The sequence below is a fragment of the Pristiophorus japonicus genome, chromosome 3 (assembly GCF_044704955.1).
Source record: "Pristiophorus japonicus isolate sPriJap1 chromosome 3, sPriJap1.hap1, whole genome shotgun sequence".
Classification (NCBI taxonomy): domain Eukaryota; kingdom Metazoa; phylum Chordata; class Chondrichthyes; family Pristiophoridae; genus Pristiophorus; species Pristiophorus japonicus.
The window spans coordinates 165399775-165425808 of NC_091979.1; the positions used below are offsets into that span (position 1 = coordinate 165399775).

At 42.7% G+C, this 26034-nt stretch overlaps 1 protein-coding gene across 1 annotated transcript in view; it reads left to right on the top strand.

Moving 5' to 3' along the window:
* LOC139259998 (microtubule-associated protein 2-like) overlaps window positions 1-26034 on the top strand; it is a 607920-nt gene that overhangs the window by 55403 nt on the left and 526483 nt on the right. The gene's annotated exons all lie outside the window — the stretch shown is intronic.

A 26034-nucleotide genomic window follows, 5' to 3' on the forward strand; every position in this document is an offset into this window, starting at 1 on the left:
AATTTTATATATGGAGTAATAAATGAGAAGTGCTAATGGTGAAAATAAACCAAGGGGTCAAACTTGGTGAAGGCCAAGTGCCACCCAAAAGGCCGCCGATGGCTGCTGAGAGACCGGGTGGCACTTTGGGCAGGAAATCGATGAAAATTAATTTAACAGTTGGGCCGACGGCAAACTGGGCAGGAGCTCCCAAACTCGGCGGCAAAGGCTCTTGCCGCCAAGGATGAAGTCGGGCCCACGGAGGGTTGAAGACGTTCAAATAAAAATGATTGGGAAAAAAATTACCCAGAAGACCTTCAGGGGAACCCATTAAGGTATGTCGCTGTGGGGAAAAAAAATTATTAAAAATTCACTAACCTTTTTTTTCAGTTTTTTAAATTTACCTTGGGGGTTAGACCAGCGTCCTCGCAGCAGTCCTTCCCCCTGCTGACGCCGACTCCCGCCCGCACCAATCTGGCATCTCGGCGAGCGGGAGGTCACTTGCGCCACTTGGCCGTCCGTTGACGTCAGCGGGCGGTTCCCGGCGATTCTCCCCTCCCGCAGGCTCCAGCCCAAGTGCAAACTGGAACTGGGCGTAACCCAGAGAGGAATGTCGGTGGATCTCGGCGGCAGTGGGCGGTAAGGCCATCAAGTTCAGCCCTCATAACCTCGGAGTTACGGTATCTGATCCTCTGCCATTTAAAGCCTTTTTTTTATATAATGTGTGAATCGGACAGTGCCCTGAGGAAAAATATATCTCCCAAGCTATTGCTTGAAAACGGAATTTAAATTGTTAAAGGAATATTTTTAGTATTTCGCATCAATTTATAGTTAATTTTATACACTAATGTGAGGACTGTAGGAAATAAATCCTATTACACCAGCTGCAATACTGTTTTTTTTAGAAATGTGACAGATTCTGGATTTTTAAAAGGTTTGATGAATGATTCCATAAGTTTTCATTTTAAATATTCTGAAGTCTTTGACAACAGACTTTTTTAAATAAGAGCGCAAATTTACATAGAGTCACATTTTTCTTAATGTTAGGAAAACCACGTTGATGGCATATTTTTAAAGGCTTTTTATCCAGCCTCATTTATTCTTCTGGCCAGAGTTGTGACTAGAAAAACCTGGGCTGCACTGATGTCAGTTTCTGAATGAATAGAATGATTGTCCTTCCGGTACTTTGCAAAGAGCACTGTTACATAATGTTCCAGTTAACAAGAGTATCCTGCCAAATAAATAGGCTCTTTATGTGTGAGCTTTATGTGTGACCTGCTTAGTATTTGAAGGACAGTCAGTTGAAGAACTGAAAAATACTGGTCACTGTTTGTTTAATTTAGGAGCATTTCGGCGATGCAGATGCTGTGTGAGCATAAATGGTATTGTAGTCTATTATGCAGCATTCATTTTTTTTTCTTAAATTTTTCTAATTCATTTATAGTGTTACTTAATTGTACTACATTATCAATTGTACCAGAAGAGCAGGCAATTTTCCAGTCACGTGTAACAAATCTTTAACCATTTTGCCCCCCACCAAGGTTTAATTCCAAGAGAATGATGTCATCAAGTATCTAGCATCAGTCATTGGCTTCAATTAATAGATTGAATTCGAGATTAGGAAATACAATTGGAATTAAACAAGAATTGTAGTAATTGGAAAAGTCATGCTGTTATAAATTATTGCAAAACCCATAATTCTGGATGCATTTATGCTCCAGTGCATGGTAGTAATGTAAAATTGCATACATAATCCTGTACAGGGCGAGTTCCCATTCTTGGCCATTCCATTAGGAAATAAGGGCAGGTGGTATGGAGATGAGTCATCTTTTCCTGGTCCTCATTTAGTTGCAGAGTGATATTGGCAGAGGAATGGGAATCGAGCAGACGTGTTATTTATTCTCCTATCCAGAAAATGCTGTGTGAGCAGAGAAAATAAAATGTTTTATAAAAAAAAAAGGATTTCATAACCATGATTTGGAACTGGAAGGAGCTGTACCACTGGGATAGGCTGCACCTGAACCGGAATGGGACTAGTGTCCTAATGGAAAGGATGAATAGGGCTATCGATAGGACTTTAAACTACTAAGATGGGGAAGGGATCTGGTGAAAATTGCACAAGTCTGAAGATGAAAGTTTAATAGGAGATGAGTTAAAGGTCAGACCAAGGAAATGATTAAGAATAACAGTAACAGTCAGGAAACAAATAGTTAATTTAACATAACTATAAAATTAATGTTAAAATAAAGTGAGGGGAATAATTAATTAAAAAAAATTAAATTGCTTGTACAGCAAAAATGCACAGCATCTGAAGCTAAATGGGGGAATTGGAAGCAATAAGTTGTTGTGAGGGGCCAGATGTAGCAGGGACAACTGAAACATGGCTACATGAAGAACAGGATTGGCAGTTAAATATTGCAGAATATACCATATTTAGAAAGGATAGGAAATGAAGCAGGGAGGTGAGGTAGCTGTAATAATTAGAGACAGCATAATGGCAGTAGAAATAGGAACATAACTAACAGTAAGATAGAAACTGAATCCATATGGATTGAGACAAAACGACAAGAAGGGACTGATCAGGTTAATAGGCATATCCTACAGACCACTTAATAGTGGAAGGGAAGTGGAGGAAGAAATATGTTGGCAAATCTATGAAATGGTTAAAATGCATTGAAGAATAATCATCTGTGATTTCAACTATCCTCAAATACATTGGAAAGAAGAGGTAGGGAAAGCGGGAAAGGGAATGGAGATTTAAGTCTATACAAGAATCCTAGTACATAAGAACCCCAACCAGAGAGGAATCACTACTAGATCTAGTAATGGGAAATGAACCAGAGCAGATAAAAGAAGTAAGGAGGGGAGAATATCTAGGCAACAGCGATCATAACATAACAAGGTTTAAATAATGATTGAGAAAAATCTAAGATAAAGACCAAAGTAGCAGGTTGGCAAAAAGCTAATTTTGAAGGGATGAAAATAGGAGGAAAAATAATTGACAGACAGATAGAGCAGCAGTGGTAAATATTTAAAACTGTGATCAATACAGTTCAGGAGAAAAAAAAGAACAAACTAGCCAATAATGAAACACCATGGATGAATAAGGACGTAAGGGTACAATTGCAAATGAAAAAAAGGCATTCATAGACAATAAAGGAGAGGATGGCAAAAGGGAATACGAAGCAGTTAGGAAAGAAGACAAAAACTAAGGAAAGCAGAGAGGAACTACAAAATGATTTATCAAGGGATATAAAAAGCGATAGTAAAGTATTTTACAGACACATAACTAACAAAGCAGGATAGGGATAGCGCCACTAAGAAATGCACAAAACAAACACATGTAATGACAGCAAAATGGCAGAAATATTGAATAATTACTTTGCTTCAATACTTACCAGGAGACTAAAAAAGTTTGACACATTAGAAGACAAGAAAGGTAATATAAAGACATTTAAGATAGAAAGAAGGGAGGGGAGATAATTGCTAAACTAATCAAACTTGGAGAGAATAAAACCCATGGTCCGACTGGATTGCATCCACGTATATTAAAAGAAGTTAGGGAAGAGATGGCAGAAGCATAACCATTCATTAGAAAAGGGAATACCCTGTAGTCCCATAGGAATGGAGAACAGCTAAAGTGATTCCTATATTTAAAACATGAGATAGAACAAGTCAAGGGAACTTTAGATCAGTTAGCTTAATATTAGTGGTAAGAAAGATATTAGAATCTTTACTCAAAGCTGTAATTGAAAAATATCTAGGGGCCGAATTTGGTCAAGGCCTCCGCCCTCCCGATGGCCGCCGAGATACCGGACAGTATTTTCGGCGGGGTTTTCATCGCCGAGGTCCCTCGAAGGTCGGCGGGCGACAAATCAATGACGTACGCTGCCAATCTGGGCGGCAGCGAGCGGGAGGTCTCATTCTCGGCATCAGAGGCTCTTGCCGCCCAAGTGCCGCTGAGGATGGAGTCGGGCCCACGGAGGGTCGAAGACCTAAAAATAAAAATCATCAACAAAAAAAACATCCGACGACCTTCAGGGGACCCCATCCAGGTAAGTACCTGTAAAGAAATAATTTAAAAACATTCCACTTGCCTTTCTTTACAGGATCTTGACACTCACCGTTCAGGACAGAGCACTCCATGCAGCAGTCCACCGCTGTCCTGCCGTCGACTCCCGGCCGCACCAATCTGGCATCTCGGCGGGCAGGAGTGTACTTACGCGCATCGGCCATCCGCTGACGTCAGCGGGCGCTTCCCCGGCGGCTCTCCCCTCTCGCCCACTCCAGGCCACGTCAAAAGTGGCACTGGGCGGTTCGAGCAGGGGAATGTTGGCAGCAGTGGGCGGTAATTTCATCAAAATCAGCCCCATGAAACCAAAAGTATAATAAAGAGTAGCAAGCATGGATATCAAAAGGGAAGGTCATACTTGACCAACCTTATTGAATTCTTTGAAGGAGTAATAGAAAAGGGAGGCAAGGATAATGCAGTAGAGATAATGGCAGGAATTTTCCGATCAGCGGGTGGGATTGGTGGTGGGCCGGTTGGGAATTTTCTTTTTGTTTGACAGCGGGTCGGGACCCCACCGTCAACCCGCTGCAACGCGCCTTTCCCAATGTCGGGTCTGTCGGCGCTGAGTAGACCTGATAGGCAGTGGTGGGCGACCCAATTAAACTCATTAGCATCTAGTTGACAGATCATTAACAGGCTTATTTAACTTACCTTTTCACTTTAACTTCATGGCCATGGGAACCACGCTGCTTGGGGACCACGGCTATCAACCTGAGGCAATGTTCATTGGCTATTACTCCAGCTGATTACTTGACAGCTTCAAATGTACAGTAAAAGCTCCCACCTGACAGATCATCATTTTCCTCAGTCACAAGCTGTTTCTCAGTCAATTTCCAGCACAGATTCTGCAGGCTTTCCACTCTCCATCCACTCTTGCCTCATTGGAAGAACTCTCTCACCAATGACACAAACTCGACTTTACCTGCTATCTATTCCATCAGCATATCCTTTATATTATCTCACCTTGGACCTCAGAATCTGATCACAATCAGACCCAACATCAGCAGCACCAACAACTACACCAACCTTCTCTGCAATCACCTGATGCTGCACAGGACAGAGGACATCAGCACCTGAGCACATTGCTGCTCAGGACGCCAGCGATGGTCTCACCATGGCCAGATTTACTTCACTTGATGCTGTGCACCCTGACTGCCACATGATGCTTCAGGTTTGAACCACCCCACACCAACGTCATCAAGCATCCCTATAATGTCCAAGCCATTCCTTTCACACTCACCACCATCGCGGGGATACCGTTATGTTTCACCATTCACTGCAACTCAATAAGCCACTACAAAGGTGCACACAAATCCATCCAAAAAGGCAAAGTGTTGAAAAGAAAGGTTTTCGACAGCATATTAACAGAAACTTTACATGAACATTGGATAAAACACCCAAGTGGCTACCCTTGTGTGTTGTTAGTTGGTATGATTGAACTAGGATGAGGGCGAGTGTGAGGGGTGGCTAGTGAGATGTGGATGTGATAATGTAGGTAGGGAGAGAGGAATGGATGGATGGAGGTGCAAGGTAAGTTGGTGTGAGTAAGTATGTACAGGTATATGGTAGGGAAGGCAGAATGATGGGGAAGTGATGAGATGCACAGCAGGATGAAGGTGAGTGTGGCTTTGTACTAACGTTTCCTGATCTAATTAGATCATTGAAAGGTTTGCGCCATGACATCCAGTTCCTCCTGACCACATCCCTGCTTGTGACCTCCTCTGCAATGTGCAACCAGGCTGTCTTGATCTCCTGGGGAGATCTCTTCCACCCATCAGAAGGGAAGAGGACCTCCCTGCATGCTCTGGCTCCCTCAATAAGCATATGGAGGGAGTCGTGAACGAACCTGGGTGCAGTCCTGCACTTCTCTGCAATCATTTGTCAGTGTTTGCAGCACTTCACCGTTGTAGAACACTGACAGCACAAATGTTAAAAGGAAGTTGGCCATGATTCCTTTTAAGGAAACCGGCTGACTCTACATGAATGGCGTCACCAGCTTCCTCTAATTGGATTAGGAAACACACTGGGCCAGCTTAACAAGTCCTATCAATGTAAAATCATTTTCTGGAGCGGCATGGAGCCAGCAGCAGGGTTGGGATCCACCACCGACACCTCCTGTCCCAAGCCCACTGAGGTAATGAAAATCTCAGCCAATATATTTGGATTTTGAAAAGGTCTTTGACAAAGTACAGCAAATTAGAGTCAAGGTTAGAACATTTGGAATCGTGGGTCAAGTGGCAGCATGGATAGCAAACTGGCTACAAAACAGAAAATATATTGGGGGTAACTCAGACTGGCGAAAGGTGGAAAGTGGTGTTCCATAGGGATTGGTGCTGGAACCGCTGTTCACAATTTATATTAAAAAATTTGGACTCAGGAATAGGAAGTATAATTTCAAAATTTGCAGATGACACCAAATTGGGGAGTATAGCTAATACTGAAGAAGGATGTGACAAAATAGAAGATAGTAATAAACTTGCAGAATGGGTATGTAATTGGCAAATAAATTTCAATATAGATAAGTGTGAAGTGGTACATTTTGGTAGGAAGAATAAAGAGGCCACATACTGCTTGGATAATAAGGGGAAGAAATTCGGGTGCGCCTCATTGGGCGCTAACTTTTGAAAATTGAAAAAGTTAGCAGCGAGCGCTAATCATTTTCAACTTTTAAAAATTTCAGGGTTTGCGGTCTAAACGCTCCACTTCCTTCATGAAGCACAATAGGATGCAGGCGGGGTGATAGGTGCCATGTTCAGAAGCCCCATAAAAGCGAAGGGTCATTGCTCTGCAACGGAAACACTTACTTAGTCCTCGACGGCAGCCGTGATCCAGCCCGATCAGCCTGATGCACCACAGCAGAGTGCTGGGCTGATCGATTGCGGCCGAAGTGAAAGCAAAAAAAAATGATAAACACTATTCTGGAAATTTTTATACTTTAAGTTTTGTCCCCAAAGTGCCCGACCTCCAGATCAACTCCTCCTGCAACTGCCGGTGTTTTCACCTGGCGATGCTGCAAGGGGTGGAACCAAAGTTCGGGTCCGGTGCACTACCAGGGCCGTGCGTACAGCGATGACATCACGCTCTCCGGGTGAAGGAGATCGGGGCGTAATGTCCTACCACCACTGCAAACCTCACTCCGAATTTAGTGGGAGCCGATCATCTCACTGTGCTCGGTCGGTAAGTGGTTAGCGCCCCAATATCACCCCCCGGATAACAGGAGGCGATAAGGAGGCCAATTTTGATTCCAAAGAGTCTAAATAGGGTAGAGGAGAAAAGGGATCTCTGGGTACACATTCACAAATCAATAACAGTAGTGACACAGATTAATAAGGCCATTTTTAAAAAAAGCAAACCAAGCATTGGAGCTCATTTCTAGAGGGATAGAATTGAAAAACAAGGAAGTGCTAAACTTGTATAAAACCTTGGTTAGACCACACTTTGAGTGTTGTGCACAGTTCTGGGGGCCAAACTTCAGGGTCTGGATAAGGCCCGTTACCGTCGTTTTGTGGTGGCCATGCGGCGCAATTGATTGGCCGCCACAATCCAAATTCATCTCGGAGATTTTTCGGGTGGTCCCCACTTCCACCCCGCTGCTGCCGACCGCCCAAAGTGTGTCATCAAAGCGTGCACTGTCGCTTACCCGCACCTCCATCCCACTCTGCGCAAAATTTACCTCAGAAAATCTTTGATCCACTGTGCGGTGCCCCCGACAGCTTTTCTGTCGGTGCACCTTGTCTAGTGTGTGAGCCACGGCAGTGTGGTGACCCTTCAAGGGGAGGGCGCAGTGCCACGGTTGCCATGATTTTTCTTGCCGGCCGACTTCCCGATTGGCCAGACAATTATGACCCCAGGTTCAGTGGCGGCCCGGTACCCCCTCTTGGGTGACAGGCCGCTGGCCCAGTTGAAACCCTGGTGGCCCAGTGGCCAAATCTAAAAAATCGGCGATTCTCTTCCCTTTAAATGAGTGGAGAGACATGGTGACGCACACGTGCACTGACATCACCACCACTCCACCGCTGGAGACTCACTTCCTCACCAGCACTTACCACCGCACTTCCGCCCCCATTATGACTGACTTCCAGTCTGCTCGGGAAAAAAAGACAAAGACCTGAATATCGATCAAGGGTCGACCTCTTCCGAGATGACGATAACAACACTTAAAAAATCGTAAGTGTGCCAGCTTTCTGGCGCGCCTGAATTTCGGCCACCTGGTCTCTATTATAAAAAGGCTGGTGGAAGACCTTTGGCTTATGGATGTTTAGACTAAGGCCCATGCTTTTGTTTGCCTCAGTCGACTATATCCTGGAGTTCAGCCTCTGAATGTGCGCAGATACAGGCGTTGTCTGTGTACTGTAGCTCGACGACAGAGGTTGGGGTGTCTTGGACCTGGCCTGGAGGTGGTGAAGGTTGAACAGCTTCCCACTGGTTCTGTAGTTTAATTCCACTCCAGCGGGAAACTTGTTGACTGTGAGGTGGAGCATGGCAGCGAGGAAGATTGAGAAGAGGGTTGGAGTGATGATGCAGTCCTGTTTGACCCCGGTCCGGACGTGGATTGTAATGCATCCGTGGGTAAGGATCACAGCCTGCATGTCGTCATGGAGCAGATGGAGGATGTTGACAAACTTTTGGGGGCATCCAAAATGGAGGAAGACGCTCTGTGGACACTCGCGATTGACAGTGTCAAAGGCCTTTGTAAGGTCGGAGAAGGCCATGTATAAGGGCAGGCGCTGCTCCCTGCATTTTTCTTGTAGCTGTCGCGCTGCAAAGATCATGTCTGTTGTGCCCTATAGGGGACGAAATCCGCACTGTGAGTCCGGGAGGAGCTCCTCAGCCACAGGAAGAAGATGGTTGAGGAGGACTCTAGCGACAACTTTCCCAGTGACTGATAGCAAGGAGATCCCAGCATGAAAGCACTGACCATACTTGGTCAGCTCCACTGGGCAGGCCACATTGTCCGCATGCCAGACACGAAACTCCCAAAGCAAGCACTCTACTCGGAACTCCTTCATGGAAAACAAGCCAAAGATGGACAGAGGAAACCTTACAAGGACACCCTCAAAGCCTCCCCGATAAAGTGCGGCATCCCCACCGACACCTGGGAATTCCTGGCCAAAGACCGCCCTGAATGGAAGAGGTGCATCTAGAAGGGTGCTGAGCGCCTCGAGTCTTGTCACCGAATGCATGCAGAAAACAAGCGCAGGCAGCGGAAGGAACGTGCGGCAAACCTGTCCCACCCTCCCTTACCCTCAATGACTATTCCAACTGTGGCAGAGACTGTGGCTCTCGTATTCGTATTGGACTGTTCAGCCACCTAAGGACTCATTCTAAGAGTGGAAGCAAGTCTTCCTCGATTCCGAGGGACTGCCTACGATGATGATGATAGTGGCACTGGAGAACAGGCAAAAAAGATTTACAACTGAGAGGTTATGCCCATCAGGAAAGATTGAACAGGCTGGGGCTCTTTTCTCAAGAAAATAAAAGTCTGAGGGGTGACTTGGTAGAGGTCTTTGAGATAATGAAAGGGGTTGACATAGAGAAAATGTTTCCACTCGTGGGGGAGTCCAAATCTAGAGGTCATAACTATAAGATAGTCACTAATAAATCTAATAGGAAATTTAGGAGAAATTTATTTACCCAGAGAGTAGTTAGAATGTGGTACCACACAAAGTAGTTGAGGCAAATAGTATAGATGCATTTTAGGGGAAGCTAGATGAGCACATGAGGGAGAAAAGAAAATAGAAGAATATGCTGATGGGGTTAGGTGAAGGCGGGTGGGAGGAGGCTCGTGCGAAGCATAAAAGCTGGCTTGGGCCAAATGGCCTGTTTTTGTGCTGTAAACTCCATGTAATTTTATTTTTGCTCATGTTAATCATCATAAAGGAAAGTTTGATAAATGAACTAAAATTAGGTCTTGTTGCCTGGTCATGTGATTATATACTGACATATATTGTCATTACTTTATACTGCCATCACTTGGAGAGAAATAACCAAAGATCTGGCAGTGTTTTTTGTTTGAATATTATGCTGAAGGTGAATGATTGAGCCCAAGTTTACACACGATAAAAAACGGGTGTCCCTCCGAGCTGGGCGCCCGTTTTTCGCGCCGAAAATGGCGCCGGAAAAAAAACACGCGATTCTGGAGCGCCCTGCAGCTCCATGTCTGCTTGGCGCGGCGCCCAGGGGGGCGGAGCCACCACTCGCGCCGATTTTGTAAGTGGGAGGGGGCGGGTACCATTTAAATTAGATTTTTCCTGCCGGCAACCCTGCCCATGCGCGTTGGAGCGTTCGCGCATGCGCAGTGTGAAGGAAACATTGGCACTCGGCCATTTTTGTAGTTCTTTGTAGCTGTTTAATTTTTGAACATTTTTTTAAATAAAAGCACATTGCCATCAGCACATCAGCACTGAGGCTTCTTGCAGCAGTGAGAAGGCTGCAGGAAGCCTCAAAGTTGAGGCAGCCGTTTCCCTCCCCCCCCGCCCGCCGTCGGGAATGAACGGCTGCCTCCTCCCCCCCTCCCCACCGCGGGAACGAATGGCTGCCCCCCCCCCCCGCGGGAACGAACGGCTGCCTCCCGCCCCCCCCCCCCCCGCGGGAACGAATGGCTGCCCCCCCCCCCCCCGCGGGAATGAACGGCTGCCTCTCCCCCCCCCCCGCCGCGGGAACGAATGGCTGCCCCCCCCCCCCCCGCGGGAACGAATGGCTGCCCCCCCCGCGGGAACGAACGGCTGCCTTCCCCCCCCCCCCACCCCCCCGCGGGAACGAACGGCTGTCTCCTCCCCCCCCCCCCCCACCGTGGGAACGAACGGCTGCCTCAAAGGCTTCCTGCACCATTCTCCCTGGCTGAAGCACTTTCACACAGGTAGGAAGATGGTTTATTTAATCTTTTCTTTGCTTATAAATTTTTATTCAGGTTGGATTTATTTGTATAAGTATAAATAAGGATTTATTATAGAATTTAACGTCTTCCCTTTACCCCCCCCCACCCCCACCACCTCATTCTGGACGCCTAATTTGTAACCTGCGCCTGATTTTTTTAATGGGTAGACAAGGTTTTTTCAGTTCTACAAAAATTTTCACTTGCTCCATTCTAAGTTAGTTTGGAGTACGTTTTCACTGTGGAAACTTTGAAATCAGGCGTCAGTGGCCGGACACGCCCCCTTTTGAAGAAAAAATCCTGTTCCAAAGTGAAACTGTTCTACCTGACTAGAACTGCAGAAAAAAAAATGTGGAGAATTGCAATTTCTAAAATAGTCCGTTCTCCACCAGTTGCTCCTAAAAATCAGGCGCAAATCATGTGGAAACTTGGGCCCATAGTGTTGGGGAATAGAATACAATAATTTCTTATGTCAGGCATGCATTTGCTCAGCATTCAGCACTTCCAGATCAGGTATTGGACAGCAGCTGTGCCTTAGTCCCAGCCTCAGAAGAGCACTCCACGCTGCATCGTGACATCTTCATTTCCCGCAGCAGCTGTGCATGTGGTCTTTGAGATTCACTATTTGGTGCCCAATGGCCTATTCCCGTTACAAACTGGATTAAGACTACTCACATTCACTTCACATAGATTCCTTACAGTCTCTCAAAAGAATGTTATAAGACTGTTCATCCCTTTAATTTCAACTGGATTCAAACCCTAGTTGTAGTACTGAAAGGGCTGTGCAGTAAAGCTCTGTGCCACCTAATTTCCAACCTGGCAGCATTTAAAGACATCATTCACCATGCACAGCACAGTCACAAGCTATGTTTACAAAAAACTACATAAAACTATTGACATGCTGCGACAAGGCTCCTTAGAAATATTTTTTTGAGGATTGCTTTGGCAACAAACAGAATTTAAAAAATATATTACTTTGAGAAATGTGGAAATTTATTGCATTTAAGTGCAACAGGCAGATGTTTTTCTAGTCACCATTGAAAAGCATATTGTAATTTACACAAACATTTTAATATATAGTTTATTAAAGTAATACATGGATGAAGGGTTCCTGAAAACTCCAGAATGCATTTAATTTATTCTAGTAAAATTCAGTCAAATTACATTTATTGAAAAGTGATGTAATTTAGTTTTATAAATGAAATGGTTGTCTATTTATTTTATGTAATACAAAAATCTTAATTCACATGAATTCAATTTTTAATTAAACTTGGAAATATTTGTGCATGAATTAGAACTAATTAAATATTTCAGAAAACTTGACCTTTTGGGCAATTATTGTTGACTGCAGGATGTGCCTGTTTAGATCACTTATCCACAAGCAAAACCTGAGCAATGGCCTTAAAGCAACGGGCCAGTTTAAACACAGTTCCATTTTTACACTTAAGCACTGCTCCACGTTATTGGCTGGGCACAATTTGGATATATAATCCTATGTATTTTTTATACTGTTGGATGCCCCAGTGCAAGGAACCTTGTAACAAAAAACCACTAATAAATTAGTATAAGTCAGTTTGGGACAGATTATTGCTTCACTATTAAACTTCTATGTGAGAGAGAGAGAGAGAGGAAGATAATTCTGCTTCTGACAAGTTATGGCCTTCAACATTTTGCCAAGGATAATGCCCTAATCTTGTTTCTAAACATGTATGAAGAAGATAATATGTTCAGCTTTTATTGGGTATCTTTTTGGGGGGTGGGGGAGTCTTTAAGCAGCTTAATTATTAGAGCAACCAGAATTGAAGCTGACTTGAATGTTAGCTTACTATAGAAGCTTAAGGGATAACTTTTTGCAGATACACAAGGTAATCAATTTCCTCTAACAAATTGTAACAAAAAATAATTTAATAGGACAAAACATCAAAAATTGATCTTCCATCTTAACATTAATACCATTAGAAAATGTTAATTTCAAATGGGAGCAAACATATGGAAAATTGTTCTAAATATTCTTTCAAATTTATATACAACAGACAGCACTGAACAAATTCACAAGTGATCTAATTTTTGGTTCAGGCAATGAGTAGAACCAATTTTGAGGTCTGCCATCTCGGGTTTGGATGTCATCTGTTTCCCTTGATTATATTACAGCAACTTAATTCAGTGAGAGGCAACTAACAGGTTATGTATTCTGCACGTACATTGTATTGGTAATGTTCCCTTATTTTAAAATTTCCATTTTCAATTGCAGACAAACATCAATATGGTGCATCACATTAATTACTTTTGATCTTAAAAGGGCATGAACAAAGGGATGCATGTCTCTAAAATGTATATAGGTTTATCATATTTGTCTCCCTTTTTTAAAAAAAGTCTAAAACTCAAAACCTACTTTTGAATTGAAGATTTTGTGTTGACGATGTCCAAAACACTATTTATACTACAGGGTATATGGATTGTGTTAACAAGCAGGTCACATCTGGCAATTTACCGACCTTGTTGGCCACTATTAGAATTACATTTGAATACCATTGCACATTCCCTCCACCTCTTCCACCTTTGTAGTAGCTAGCTGCTTCATTCTTGGATGTTTTCTGTCTCTCTAGGCTTCTTCCTGTACTCCATACATGCCTTTCATCTACTTCACTGCTGCTTTATATTGTAATTTTTTTAATGGTGCATAATTAGGATATGAATAATAGGATTTGGTTAAATAGTCTTTGTTATGTATGCAACCCTATGTAACCAGCATTCTACCGCCACCAGAGAACGTATCTGTTGGAGTCCCAAGGAATCTCAGCATCCCTTGGGAGCACTGTATATAAGCAGACCTCTCATGCTGTATCAGTACTCTGGAGTTACAATAAAGAGACTAAGGTCACACGTCTACAGTACTCAGTCACGTTGCTTTATTCTGGACATAACAGTCTTGTCTGCCCTGACCCAAACAGGATAGTTAAGATGAATACGTGGCTTGAGGAATGGTGCAAGAGGGAGGGATTCAAATTCCTGGGATATTGGAGCCGGTTCTGGGGGAGGTGGGACCAGTACAAACCGGACGGTCTGCACCTGGGCAGGACCGGAACCAATGTCCTCGGGGGAATGTTTGCTGGTGCTGTTGGGGAGGGCTTAAACTAATATGGTAGGGGGATGGGAATCTATGCAGGGAGACAGAGGGAAGTAAAATGGGGTCAGAAGTAAAAGGTAGAAAGGAGATAAGGAAAAATGGAGGGCAGAGAAATCAAAGGCAAAACTCAAAAAGGGCCACATTACAACATAATTCTAAAAGGACAAAGTGTCAAAAAAACAAGCCTGACGGCTCTGTGTCTCAATGTAAGGAGCAGTCTTAATAAGGTGGATGAATTAACTGCGCAGATAGCTGTTAATGGATATGATGTAATTTGGCATTACGGAGACAAGGCTCCAGGGTGACCATGGCTGGGAACTCTACATCCAGGGGTATTCAATATTCAGGAAGGATAGACAGAAAGGAAAAGGAGGTGGGGTAGTGTTTCTGGTTAGAGGAGATTAACGCAATAGTAAGGAAGGACATTAGCTTGGATGATGTGGAATCTGTATGGGTAGAGCTACGGAACACCAAAGGGTAGAAAATGCTAGTGGGAGTTGTGTACAGACCACCAAACAGTAGTAGTGAGGTTGGGGATGGCATCAAATAGGAAATTAGGGATGCGTGCAGTAAAGGTACAGCAGTTATCATGGGTGACTTTAATCTACATATAGATTGGGCTAACCAAACAGATAGCAATACGGTGGAGGAGGATTTCCTGGAGTGTATAAGGTTTTCTAGACCAATATGTCGAGGAACCAACTAGAGGGTTGGCCATCCCAGACTGGGTGTTGTGTAATGAGAGAGGATTAATTAGCAATCTTGTTGTGAGAGGCCCCTTGGGGAAGAGTGACCATAATATGGTAGAATTCTTCATTAAGATGGAGAGTGACATAGTTAATTCAGAGTCTAGGGTCCTGAACTTAAAGAAAGAAAACTTCAATGGTATGAGACGTGAATTGGCTAGGATAGACTGGTGAATGATACTTAAAGGGTTGACGATGGATAGGCAATGGCAGATATTTAAATATCACATGGGTGAACTTCAACAATTGTATATCCCTGACTGGTGTAAAAATAAAAAAGGGAAGGTGGCTCAACTGTGGCTACCAAGGGAAATTAGGGATAGTGTTAAATCCAAGGAAAAGGCATAAAAATTGGCCAGAAAAAACAGCAAACCTGAGGACTGGGAGAAACTTAGAATTCAGCAGAGGAGGACAAAGGGTTTAATTAGGAGGGGGAAAGTAGAGTATGAGAGTAAGCTTGCAGGGAACATAACAACTGACTGCAAAAGCTTCTATAAATATGTGAAGAGAAAAAGATTAGTGAAGACAAATGTAGGTCACTTGCAGTCAGAATCAGGTGAATTTATAATGGGGAACAAAGAAATGGCAGACCAGTTGAACAAATACTTTGGATCTGTTTTCATGAAGGAAGACACAAATAACCTTCCGGAAATACTCTGGGACCGAGGGTCTAGCGAGAAGGAGGAACTGAAGGAAATCCTTTATTAGTCAGGAAATTGTGTTAGGGAAATTGATGGGATTGAAGGCCGATAAATCCCCAGGGCCTGTTAGTCTGCTTCCCAGTGTACTTAAGGAAGTGGCCCTAGAAATAGTGGATGCATTGGTAGTCATTTTCCAACATTCTATAGACTCTGGATCAGTTCCTATGGATTGGAGGGTAGCTAATGTAACCCCACTTTTTAAAAAAGGAGGGAGAGAGAAAGCCGGTAATTATAGATCGGTTAGCCTGACATCGGTAGTGGGAAAAATGTTGGAATCAATTATTAAAGATGTAATAGCAGCGCATTTGGAAAGCATTGACAGATTGGTCCAAGTCAGCATGGATTTATGAAAGGGAAATTATGCTTGACAAATCTTCTGGAACTTTTTGAGGATGTAACTAGTAGAGTAGAGAAGGGAGAAGCAGTGGATGTGGTGTATTTGGACTTTCAAAAGGCTTTTGACAAGGTCCCACACGAGATTAGTGTGCAATATTAAAGTACATGGTATTCGGGGTAATGTATTGACGTGGATAGAGAACTGGTTAGCAGGCAGGAAGCAAAGAGTAGGAATAAACGGGTCCTTTTCAGAATGGCAGGCAGTGACTAGTGGGGTACCGCAAGTTTCTGGGACCCCAGCTATTTACGATATACATTAATGAGTTAGACGAAGGAATTGAATGTAATATCTCCAAGTTTGCAGATGACACTCAGCTGGGTGGCAGTGTGAGCTGTGAGGAGGATGCTAAGAGGCTGCAAGGTGACTTGGACAGGTTAGGTGAGTGAGTAAATGCATGGCAGATGCAGTATAATGTAGATAAATGTGAGGTTATCCACTTTGGTGGCAAAAACAGGAAGGCAAAATATTATCTGAATGGTGACAGATTAGTAAAAGGGGAGGTGCAACGAGACCTGGGTGTCATGGTACATCAGTCATTGAAAGTTGGCATTCAGTTACAGCAGGCGGTGAAGAAGGCAAATGGCATGTTGACCTTCATAGCTAGAGGATTTGAGTATAGCAGCAGGGAGGTCTTACTGCAGTTATACAGAGCCTTGGTGAGGCTACACCTTGAATATTGTGTACAGTTTTGGTCTCCTAATCTGAGGAAGGACATTCTTGCTATTGGGGATGTGCAGCGAAGGTTCACCAGACTGATTCCTGGGATGGCAGGACTGACATATGAAGAATGACTGATCGACTAGGCTTATATTCACTGGAATTTAGATGAATGAGAGGGGATCTCATAGAAACATAAAATTCTGAAGGGATTGGACAGGTTAGATGCAGAAAGAATGTTCCTGATGTTGGGGATGTCCAGAACCAGGGATCACAGTCTTAAGGATAATGGGTAAGCCATTTAGGACCGAGATGAGGAGAAACCTCTTCACTCAGAGAATTGTGAGCCTGTGGAATTCTCTGCCACAGAAAGGTGTTGAGACCAGTTAATTAGATATATTCAAAAGGGAGTTAGATATGGCCCTTATGGCTAAAAGGATCAAGGGGTATGGAGAGAAAGCAGGAATGGGGTACTGAAGTTGAATGATCAGCCATGATCATATTGAATGGTGGTGCCGGTTCGAAGGGCCGAAAGGCCTACTCCTGCACCTATTTTCTATGTTTCTATGTTTGTAACTGTGTAGTTACACTTTGCACCAATAGAAGTTCAAAAGACTTGACTTGGAAAAATTGCAGACAAACAAGTGTCATCTTTGGATGTGAATCCACCCTGTCTACATGATTTGAATATTTTGGGGTACATAAGTGGGGAAGGAATAGGGGTTGTCTGTCTAATCCCTGATGACTTAACTGGAACATGGGTCTGATTTAGTGGTTGCAAGAAGTGGAGTTGGAAATAAAAGCTGCAATTCAAAAAAATCAGGCATAAATAGCAGCAAACATTAATGAAAATGCAGTTAATGCCATATAATAAACAAGAAAAAATTGAATATTGCAAACAATTAATGTGTTACCTTTTAAAAAGCCTACTTATGGGCCAGGCTGTCCACTGCTGAAAAGGCAAGCAGTGCTATCATCAAAGAGAACTGGCAAGTCATTGAATTTGGTGTAGGACCAGTTTAAATATTGCTTTGAAAATTTAATGACGCTTGCACTGGTCATTTAGTACACTATCCAAAATCCAAGTATTTTTCTTCACTGTGAAATGTGGAGCTCTGCGAGTTGGGTGCAATAGTCTGTGTGCATGCTTGCCTCCATGGAGGCTGTGTCACTAACGGAACCATGCAAAATTGGTGCTCAAGAGTGGTCTGGTCAGTCCATGATAGAGCCTCAGCATAACTTCTATAAGCTTGAGATCAGGTATACCCAATCTTTCAAAGCTTTGGGACCAGTAAAGCAAATTGCATATTAACAGGTTCTTACTGTACCAGCACATTTATTGGTCTGTATTTTGCTGTAATTCTAACAGCAAGACTATCCGCCTCATCATTATTATAAAGTAAATCAGGCAGTAACTTCTGACATTTGTACACATGAAGTTAAACATGGAAGTCCAGAAGTTGCTGTCAGATACCCTGCTCCTCCTCTGTGCACAGTTGCAGTCCCCGCCAATGGACTCAGCATTGAAAACACGAACGGAATGAACTTGTGGTTATTAGTTCTCCACTAAAATGGATTAGAAAGTTAAAGCTAGTGCATTCAGGAGCAAGTGAGTTTTTAAACCATGTAATAAGTGATAATTATTGCTGAACAACCTCTGTGGCTGTTAAAAATTAATTTTACAATTGTGGAGTCTCATTCCCTCAGAAGAAAATAAATGTTGCAGAATGTTTGTTTTAATCTTTTTTAGTTTTTCTGTTTCTCTATCTGTTTCCCTTAATACCATCTGTAAGTCCTGATCTTCATTTTGTTTCCTGTTCAATGATTTAAATGAAATTTGTATTTTGTGTTTTTTACTTCCTGATTTGCAATCTGCTTGGCTCAGTAATACTTCAATCTGGTTGAAGAACCTCACTGCAGCTTGTTCTGCTCACAGGCGCCTGTAGAGGGCGACATGTTGGATCAGACACCGATTAGTGCAAATCCACACTGACAAGCCCACAAAAAGTCTCTGGGCAACTGTGTGTAAGGTGAGTGGCGAAAGCCGTTACTTCGCCGCGTGTATTCGAGTGTAAAATCCAGGCCATTGATATTCTCATTAGCTGCTAGTATTCCATGCAAGAAATTTTGATGTGCAGCCTATCAATGTGACTTTTGGCAGGATTGTTACAAACTAATAATTCAATTGTATTCTCTTTATAATCCTCTTTGTCGCTGTGTCTCTCCTATTCTATTCTCTCATATTCTCCCCATGTCTAGCGCTCAACCACGAGTGTACGGTCAGTTTTGAAATTGTGCGAGCAGCAATGTCATTCCCAGTTTAGAGGTTTGGCAGATTTTTATTTAATAGCTGAATTTTTATTGTGGCTGATTGTTTTTTATGGTTGTTTGTGTAAGAATGGAATAGTTGGATATCTGCAAAGAGCTGCATTTCAACCACTAAAGAGCTGCATATGACTCAGGAAATGTCGGTTGATCACCACTGCCATACATGCTCGTTCGATTTTTTTTATTTTTATTTATTTTTTAATTGCTTTGCCAATTGTTTGGGCAATGAAAGTGATATAACTGCAGTAACATTCAAGCTGCTGTTTCGGACTCTGTATGCTAATTGAATTCCTGTCACTATATTTTATGTCTGACATTTTTCAACTTGTGTGCACTTTACATTTATCAATGCTACATTTCCTTTGCAATATATCTTGCCCAATTTAATAACCATTCTAAAATGCTCTGTAGATTTTAACCACATCCTCCAAAGTTCCTTTTTAAATTGTGCGGCCATGCAGCGCTCTGGACCTGCTGCGCAGCCAGTGAGCCAGCTTTCAAATAGAAAAAACGTGCATGCGGGAATTTTGAATGACACGCGCAGTCCGTTAAAAGAGTCGCACAGGCCAAAATAATTTGGATGGAACATTGACATTCTCTGTCTCTACTGCTCTTCGACCAACTTAGAGTTGGTTTCAGTATCAATATTACAAATATGGCTAGACGATATTACAAATAACAGGCCAAAGCACTATCCCCTTCAGCAGCCACTCAGCAGTCTTTTGAACTCTTGTCCCCCACCTTACCCACCACCTGCCCCCTCAGCCACCACATCAGTCTGACATTGCACCTCTCGCAGGTGCTGCTTTCTCATTTTTAACTGGTTCATTTCTAGTCCCGCATTTAACCCTGTTTTTTTTTGTGGCATTTAGTTTAATTCCAAAGTACTATTTGAAGAAGAGCAGGGTAATTCTCTTGGTTTCCTGGGCAACATTTATCCCTCAATGAACAGATTATCTCGTCAATTATCTCATTGCTGTTCGTGGGACTTTGATAAACACACATTGTCTGCTTGTTTCTCTACATTATAACAGTGACTACACTTCAAAAGTACTTCTTTGGCTGCAAAACGATTTCAGTCATTCTAAGGTTGTGAGAGATGTTATATAAAATTCAGTTCTTTCTTTTCTTTGTTTCTTTTCTTTTTTTTTCTTTTGTTTATTTCTTTAATTGGAAATCTTTCACCGTTGCTTACAATATCGTCTGGAATTGATTACCTTCTATGTTTTGCCCCATTGTACAGACATTTTCTTGCAATTTGATATCTTCAAATTGGGAAAAAATTTGACTTTTTATGTAGTTTCCAGTTATAATACCATTTCTAGCACTGATTAAGATTGAAGAAATATGTTACATCTTGATTCGACTGAGTGTATTCTGCTACAATGATCACTAGTGGCATTAGTGTTGTAGCGATGGTGAATCAGTCTTACAGGGTAAGGGGGAATCTTCAGTTTAATGCTATCCTCATCACTGTCCTTATTTTTTCGCAGTGACTATTTGTCCTAACTCGCACTTCTGTGCATGCGTTTCTCGACGCATGCGCAGAAGCGAGTTGGACAAATAGTCTCCAACTCTGCCCCTCCCCCCCCCGCCCCCCACCACAATTTACACTAACCATTTTCTGGACTGCGCCGAGCCCCAAGCTCTCCGCTGAGCCGCCGGCTGCCAAGCCCTAAGCCAAGGGGAGAGTGGTGGGCAGAGAAAGCCAGCGGACGACCGGGGAGAGAGGAGAGGGGGAACTCCGGGAAGACACATCACGTTCTTCCAACCCCTTGTACACCCACACCTGACATCGTTGGAGTGGATGAAAGCCAGAAGTCACGACACTGGCACTTCATACCCAATAAACCTGTTAACAATCTGCACATAATGCCCCATCTATGGCCGGGGGCGTAAGAGACTTGCACTTGAGTAAGGGACTTCGGCTGGGGGAGGGATGCACTTGATCTGAGATAAGGAGGGACTTCGGCTGGGGGAGCGATGTGGCCTTTCTGACTTCTGAAGTCCAAATGGATCAAGTTACTGTTGTGTATCTGTAAAGCATGCACTCCCATGTTCCGCCACCAGGGAGCTCATCCCCTGAAGTCCCAAGGGATCCCAGCATCCCTTGGGAGCAAGTATATAATCCGGCCCCGAAGGCCTGTTCCTCACTCTGGTGTGTTTTATTAAAGACTGAGGTCACTGTTACTTTAACCTCCCTGTGTGCAACCTCATCTGTGTTAGGAACACAATAGTTACAATGTGCAAAGTTAGGCTGGGCGGTTCCATTTACACATTCCAGAGAAACTTCAAGGTGTAGCTTATCCTCCAAGGGGACCAATCGGAGAAATGGCTGCAAATAAATGCATCCTTATTTTTTTCACAAAATATATCTGATTTGTATAATAGGAGCTAACTAATTCAATTTACTAATCGCCACATTACTCAACAATGTTAGTACCTCGTCAAAAGTAAGAAATGATTCTCAGCTCTTTAGAGACTACAATTGATCACCTCTAACAGTTCTGACAAAAGTTCATCAACTTGAAACGTTAACTTTTGTTTCTCTTTCCACAGATGCTGCCTGACCTGCTGAGTATTTCGAGCATTTTCTGTTTTTATTTCAGATTTCCAGCATCCGCAATATTTTGCTTTTCTAACCATATCACTGGAAGCCATATGAAAAGCACGTCCTAGCAAGGGATGTGTGATAGAGACAAATGGAAATAAGAACATAAGAATTATTAGCATTAATAGGCCATAGTGCTCTTCGAGCTTGTTCCGCCATTCAATAAGATCATGGTTGATCTTTGTCCTGATCTCCACTTGCCCGTCCGATCCCCATATTCCTTGATTCCCCTGGAGTCCAAAAATCTATCTATCTCAGCCTTGAATATACTCAATGACTCAGCATCAACAGCCCTTTCGGATAGAGAATTCCAAAAATTCACAACCTTCTGAGTGAAGAAATTCCTCCTCCTCTCAGTCTTAAATGGCCGACCCCTGAGACTATGCCTCCTAGCTCTAGACTCTCCAGTCAGGGGAAATAACCTCTCAGCATTGACCCTGTCGATCCCTTTCAGTATCTTTTATGTTTCAATGAGATTACCTCTCATTCTTCTAAACTCCAGAGTACAGGCCAAATCTACTCAATCTCTTCTTGTAGTGTCAGCTGTGCCTCAGTTGGTAGTACACTCACCTCTGGGCCAAAGGATTGTGGATTCAAATCCCACTCCAGGGACTTGAGCACATAAATCTAGGCTGAGACTCCAGTGCAGTGCTGAGGGAGTGTTGCACTTTCAGAGGTGCCGTCTTTCGGATGAGATGTTAAACTGTCTGCCCCTCAGGTGGATGCAAAAGATCCCATGGCACTACTGTGAAGAAGAGCAGGGGAGTTATCTGGTCATTATCACATTGCTGTTTGTGGGAGTTGCTGTATGCAACTTGGCTGCTGCGTTTCCCACATTACAATAGTGACTACACTCCAAAAAGTACTTCATTGGCTGTAAAACGCTTTGAGACGTCTGGTGGTCATGAAAGTACTTTTTGGAGTGTAGTCACTGTTGTAATGTGGGAAACGCAGCAGCCAATTTGCGCACGGCAACTCCCTCATACCAAGGTTCAATCTCGTGAACCTTCGTTGCACCGCAAATATATTCTTCCTCAGATAAGGTGACCAAAACTGTGCACAATACTCCAGGTGTGGTCTCACCAAAACCCTGTACAATTGTAGTAAGACTTCCTTACTTTTGTACTCCAACCCTCTTGCAGTAAAGGCCAACGTACCATTTGCCTTTCTAATTGCATGCTAACTTTCTGTGTTTCCTGTACGAGGACACCCAAATCTCTCTCAATCCCAGCATTTAATAGTTTCTCACCATTTAAAAAATACTCTCTTTCTATTCTTTCTACCAAATTGAATAACCTCACATTTCCCCACATTATAATCAATCAGAAATGACGTATGTTATGCCATCAAGTTGTATATGTATGTTTCCAGAAGAGCAAGTTTATTGTGGATGGAAAGGCTCGTTAGGCAATCCCAACTAGGGATGTCATTTTGCCATGGAGACACACATTTCTTGAAATTATGCCTTTCCTGCTTCTCGCTTCCTGAGTGCAAATTGAAAAATGTTACTGTTGTATGTGCACAACAGAGAAAAGGGTCTGCCTCTGTGCTTATGTGAATATGATTTTGTTTAAAAATGGTTTTTATATATATTTTTTGGTTTAAAATGAGAAAAAATTCATTTTGAGGATTGGGATAGTTTGTTTTTGGCAACAAAACATCAAGTACTCCCAGGCCAGGTACAGCACAGCTCAGACATGATGCAAAGCTCCTATTATTTTTCCCCAACATTGTGCCTCATGCCTGTTGTATTAGAATTTTTGTATTTACATTGTAAGTTTGGCATGCAAATCCTAGTGTAGAGGAACCAAATTGAATTTTTGCAGCATCTGTGGAGAGGAAGCAGAGTTAACGTTTCGGGTCAGCTACACCACCTCCCTTTGAGAAATACCCAAGCAGGTGGCACAACACTGGAATAACACTTCAGCATGGTACCCCAGAAATCACTGTGGTTCACAATGTTGATGACACACACACATCAAAAACAACCTATGTACTCACTGACACAGTTATGTGTCTTCTAACATTTTTTACACCAAAGTATCAGCAGTCTCACTGTGATCTGCATGTTGTTTTCCCATTAATAATTTAAATCCAGCTCAAGTTACAAAATATATATTTTGTTGAACTATTCTGTGTAAATAACAACAACTTGTATTTATGTATTTATATAGCTACTTTAACGTAGGGAAACATCCCAAGGTGCTTCACAGGAATATTATGCGATAAAGATTTGACACCGAGTCGCACAAGTAGAAATTAGTGCAGGTGATCAAAAGCTTGGTCAAAGAGGTATGTTTTAAGGAGCGTCTTGAAGGAGGGAAGAGAGGCGGAGAGCTTGGGGCCGAGGCAACAGACGGCCACCAATGGTTGAGCGATTATAATCAGGGATGCTCAAGAGGGCAAAATTAGGTGATTGTGGGGCTGGATGAGATTAGAGATAGAGAGGAGCGAGGCCATGGAGGAATATGAAAATAAGGATGAGAATTTTGAAATCGAAGCATTGTTTAACTGGAAACCAATGTAGGTCCATGAGCACAGGGCTGATGGTTGAGTGGGACTTGGTGCGAGATAGGACACGGGCAGCCGAATTTTGGATCACCTTTAGTTTAATAAGCTGGGGAATGCCTATTTTTGAAGAGGCCTTTACTACAAAAACAACAACTTGCATTTATATAGCTCATTTAATGTGGTAAAAATGTCCCAAGGCACGTCACTGGAGCATTATTGGACAAATTTGACACCGAGCCACATAGAGGTATTAGGACAGGTAACCAAAGGCTTGGTCAAAGAAGTAGGTTTTAAGGAGTGACTTGAAGGAGGAGAGAGAGCTAGAGTGGCAAAGAGGTTTAGGGGAGGAATTCAAGCAGAAGCTGCTGGAAACTGGAGACCTAGTGCATCTGCGATTCTGCCATTTTCTGTGGGGTATTTTCGCTGCTGGAACCCCTGAGGAATTTAAGCACCTATATGTTTGAACTCACTGCATGTCCCACTTGAACAGAAACAATTTGAAAGAAAGGTACACATTCCAGAGAAACTTCAGGGCGTGGCTTATCCACCAAGGGGACCAATCAGAGACAAGGGCGGCCATTTTTACAGTACAAATAAACGCATCCATGTTTTAATAATAGTCCTGGTGCTGTCTTACAGTCCATCAAACTGTTCCTAAATATGCTTTAATTGTGTATTTTTTGTTGCTTTGTAGGAGACAGTATAATGTATAGTTAATGTTGCAAAAATAGACCGTTGCTCACAGAATTGTCAGGTTTACACAGTAAGACTTTACTGTTGAACTGGATTGGCTCTGGACATGCATACTTTGCGAGTGAGGTATTTCCTGTATGACTGAAAAACATAAGCCTTGTGTTTTAATGGGAGCTGCACACTAAGAATAAATGTCTATAATTTCATATGCAAACAATGCACAGTACTTGAGGCAATTGTCTGAACATAACCGCATTTTTAATTTAATCCATGTAGTTTAAGTAATGTGCGAGGAGGTGCAGAGGAGCACATTTTTGTTGGGAAGAAATTGTGTAAAAGAAATACTTAAGTGGCTCGAATAAAACTGGAAATGTTTATTTTTCAATTGGACTGTAGGTTTTGTATGAGAGAAAAGGCCTGTGTTAATACTCTTCTGTTTTCAAACCTGGGAAAAAGTTTAATCTTCACTGACGGACGCAAATGGAAATTTGAGTATTGTGAGATTAAAAATATATTTCATTTGGTAGCACAGCTAAATTAATACTGAAATATTTTCCAACATGTTTTCATAACAATCAAAATATGAGGAGTGGAAGTACATTGTGCTGCTACTAAAAGGGGCCAGTTCACCACTCTCCCCTTATATAAAAATAACAGATAATCAAGTCTATCCCAAACAATACCGAGGAATTCTGGATAATTTATCTGTGATAAACTGAGGAAGATGTTAGCATTTTTCTGTAAGAAAGAAAGACTTTCACGACCACCAGACGGTTCAAAGCGCTTTACAGCCAATGAAGTACTTTTGGAGTGTAGTCTCTGTTGTAATGTAGGAAATGTGGCAGCCAATTTGCGCACAAGCAAGCTCCCACAAACGGCATTGTGATTATGACCAGATAACCTGTTGTTTTTGTTATGTTGATTGAACATAAGAAATAGGAGCAGGAGTAGGCCATTTGGCCACTCGAACCTGCTCCACCATTCAATAAGATCATGGCTGATCTGATCATGGACTCAGCTCCACTTCCCTGCCCATAACCCTTGACTCCCCTATCGTTAAAAAATCTCGCTATCTCTACCTTAAATATATTCAATGACCCAGCCTCAACAGCTCTTTGGTATAGAGAATTCCAAAGATTCACGACCCTCTGAGAGAAGAAATTCCTCCTCATCTCAGTTTAAAAAGACGCCCCTTATTCTAAGACTGTCCCCCTTAGTTTTAGTTTCCCCTATGAATGGAAATATCCTCACTGCATCCACCTTGTTGAGCCCCCTCATTATCTTATAAGTTTCAATAAGATCACCTCTCATTCTTCTGAACTCCAATGTGTATAGGCT